General features: G+C 40.1%; 1 long non-coding RNA gene across 1 annotated transcript; it reads right to left on the minus strand.

Moving 5' to 3' along the window:
* Positions 1 to 1,534: 1,534 nt before the first annotated feature.
* On the minus strand, positions 1,535 to 2,681 carry LOC132141832 (uncharacterized). The gene is made up of 3 exons (XR_009433934.1): positions 2,653 to 2,681; positions 2,455 to 2,524; positions 1,535 to 1,770 (listed from the first exon to the last, which is right to left on the minus strand). It is a non-coding gene; the product is annotated as an uncharacterized LOC132141832 (long non-coding RNA).
* Positions 2,682 to 3,654: the final 973 nt, after the last annotated feature.

Below are 3,654 nucleotides of genomic sequence, written 5' to 3' on the forward strand. Positions count from 1 at the left end.
GTTTTAATTCATTTCGCATGTAATACTTGATAAGGCAGCGTTTGTGAGCTCAGCGCCGCTGTGCAGCCGTTACCGTTGAAAGTACGGAAAATCGTACAAAGCCCTCTGCATCACAGGTGATCCCACTCACCCATCACACAGCTTCTTCAGTCTGCTGCCATCAGGGAGGAGACTGCGGAGTCTCCAGGCCAGGACCAGCAGACTGAAGGACAGCTTCATCCACCAGGTTGTCAGGAAGCTGAACTCCCTCCCGAACTTGCCCCCCCTCCCCTCTTCTGCCCCAGGCACCACTGAACTATGAAACCCCCCCCCCCCACACACACACACACTAATTATATGATGGCATGCACTAGTCACTTTGTGCATCATTGGTCTGCTCACTACCTCATTCAGCATGGAACTGACGTTATTCCACTACCTCATCAGTTAGTTAAATAAAATAACTGCTCTTGAGCCCTTTGTCACTTGTCACTTTAATCAGACTTAATAAGGTATTTTTAATAAGGGATTTTTTTTGCACTAAAAATCTTTTATTTGTTCACTTCATTGATTTGCACTATATCTGTCATTTGCCTTGCGCTGCTTTATTTAACTTTATTTTTAATTTTATTATATGCCCTTAATTTTATTTTTTTATTTTATTATTATTTTTTTTACATTCCCTTATTGTATAGTTGTATCTACATTTTATATTTGATCTAGATTTTTAGGCTTTAATGTTAATTTTATCTGTATGCACCGGGGTCTGAGAGTAACGCAGTTTCGATTCTCTGTATGTATGTACTGTACATGTGGAAATTGACAATAAAGCAGACATGAACTTGAACTTGAAGTTCAAACCTACCTCTCCCGCTCTTAGCGCCTCCTGCTGGCAGAAAATGAACTCGCGGAGGTTTGCCACCAATTGAGTGTAAGGATGTGGGGGAAACAATGCATTGCTACGTTAAAATGAACCCAAATTGAGCTAGGCATTAAACCTACAAATATTGTTCATTTTAAATATCACTTTTACACACAAATAATAATTATCAAAAGGAAAATATTTATTATAAACAAGAGAAAAGTCAAAAAGTATAACATGTAAGAAGAAATGCACAATAACATGTAAGAAGAAATGCAGAAAAGGATGGCATTAACAGCCACAGAGTTCATAAAGCATTGAACATTTGTTGAATATAACTTAAGCTCAAATTGGACTTTGTTCAATTGTATATATTGTATAAAAATATACGAAAACACTATTATACAATACATTTACAATTAGTTAGGTTCTTTACCAACTATTCTGGCATGACAGTACAAAAATAAATCACAACATTAACGCTGATATTATAACATTTAACAGACGTGTGTGTGTGTGTGTGTGTGTGTGTGTGTGTGTGTGTGTGTGTGTGTGTGTGTGTGTGTGTGTGTGTGTGTGTGTGTGTGTGTGTGTGTGTGTGAAAGAATGTGAGCGTGTGTATGAATGACAGAGTTTAAACTCTTCTACTAATCAACACAGAAAAAGCATTTAAGATAGTTTTTACAAATTATACACTTTTTGTTTCATAGTCCAAGAATACAGATCATGCATCACTGTCAACTTTCATGATCTCTTTAGCATAATTGATGTAGTCATGAAGAAGCCACATCAGCACAGCATGTGACATCTTCTACATTATCCAGGGCAGCGTTCTCCTTTAAAACCACTGCTGCATCAGTTTAGGGGAAAGAAGATTCTCCTCTCTGACCAGCATTCATCCCAGTCACCGCCTGCTCTTCATCAGTGGCCTAAGAGAAACACATTTGAAAAAAATAAAACATTTAATTAAACTATCCATTTTCAGGTAGAGGTGTATTCACATCCGTAAGGATAGGTAAATAATCTTTGTGTGGTTTTTTATTGTCTCGGTCCACCACAGCACTCTAGAAGGCTATAAAGGCAGCACTAGTGTGAGTGCATGTCATATTGATTAAATATATTGCTTTCAGAAAGCTTCTTTACTGAAACATTTAAACAGACATGACATTCACATACCTCACAAATGTTCATTTACGTAGATGGCTGCTTTTCAAATGGTTAATTCACCAAATAATGAAAATGGTCATAATTTACTCTCCCTCATGTTGTTCCAGACTCATACAAACTCTGCTAATTTTTGAAAAACAAATGGATATATTTAAATATTCTCTTAATTTGTGTCCTCCATTGCTATTCTGGGAGACCAGTATTTTATTTTGAACATACATGTTTGCTATCATATAATTTAAGATTTATTCATATATAAATATCGGAATGAATTACTTCTACAATAACTCTGTTTTTATGAGGCTTGAAAATACTGATTATCTAGACAATCAATGAATTAACTTATGAAATAAAATTATGAAAAATATATTAATTTCAAAATATTCAAGTCTTATAGGTTTGGAATGACATGAGGGCAAGTAAATGATTTTTTGTGTGAACTTTACCTTTAAGAGGGAAGACCAAGAATGATGACTCTCCAAATCAGACAAGACAACTCCAAAGTTGGTTTGAGTTCTGCAATGAACAACACAGACATCAATGGTTTTAATGAAATGAGCACGTAATCACACTGTTGTTGCATCAAAATGTGAAGTATACCGACAGGAGACAACAGAAACATTTATTTTCTAAAAATAACTTACATAAAATCTCAAAAAAATGATGCTCTCCTATGTCTCTAGCTTTTAACATCTACAAAAACATAAAAACAAACGTCCCAAGGTTACGAATGTAACCCTAGTTCCTTGAAGGAACGAGACGCTGCGTCAAGCACTTTGGGGAACGTCCCTGACGAGACCGACTCTGAATATCGTATGCAATCAGTCCATCGGAAAGGCGTGACGTCACGGGCGGGGTGACGTAGCGACCAGGAAGCTATAAAAGCACGTGCCGTGCAGCTGGCCTCAGCTTCGAGTAGGGAAGCAAACGCCGGCAGGGGTGCCGGGAGTATGGCTCTGCGACGCAGCGTCTCGTTCCTTCAAGGAACTAGGGTTACATTCGTAACCTTGGGACGTTCCTTTTCAGGAACTCGAGCTGCGTCAAGCGCTTTGGGGAACGATGTGCCCACGCTGCCAGACTTTCAAATCCCTGCCTAGTGTGTATCCGAAGAGCACAGCTAAGACGAGAGAACAGAAGAGCCCGGTGTGGCTCGCATGTCAAGATCGTAGAATCAGACAAATGTAGAGGGCGTGGACCACCCCGCAGCGTTGCAGATGTCCAAGAGGGACACACCTGCTGAGAAGGCCTTAGAGGCCGCCATACCCCGAGTAGAGTGAGCCTTGGCCCCCAAAGGAGGGGGAAGACCAGAGGACTCATAGGAGACGTTGATAGCCTCGACTATCCAACGACTAAGGGTCTGCTTGGTGGCAGGACAACCCTTGTTAGAAGGACCATAGCAAACATGCAATTGGTCGGATTTTCTCCACAGGGCAGCTCTGTGGACGTATGCGTATATTGGCCATACCAGGGGCAAAGTCTAGATAAGTAGGGGCCACCGAAAGGGCCTGAAGATCTCCAACTCTCTTTAGTGAGGTGATTGCCAGTAACAGGGCAGTTTTAAGTGTCAGATGTCTATCTGAGATATCTTGTATTGGCTCGAATGGAGCTTTACAAAGAGCCTCTAAAACCACAACCAACTCCCAGGG

Source organism: Carassius carassius, chromosome 6, assembly GCF_963082965.1.
Source record: "Carassius carassius chromosome 6, fCarCar2.1, whole genome shotgun sequence".
In the NCBI taxonomy this organism is placed as follows: domain Eukaryota; kingdom Metazoa; phylum Chordata; class Actinopteri; order Cypriniformes; family Cyprinidae; genus Carassius; species Carassius carassius.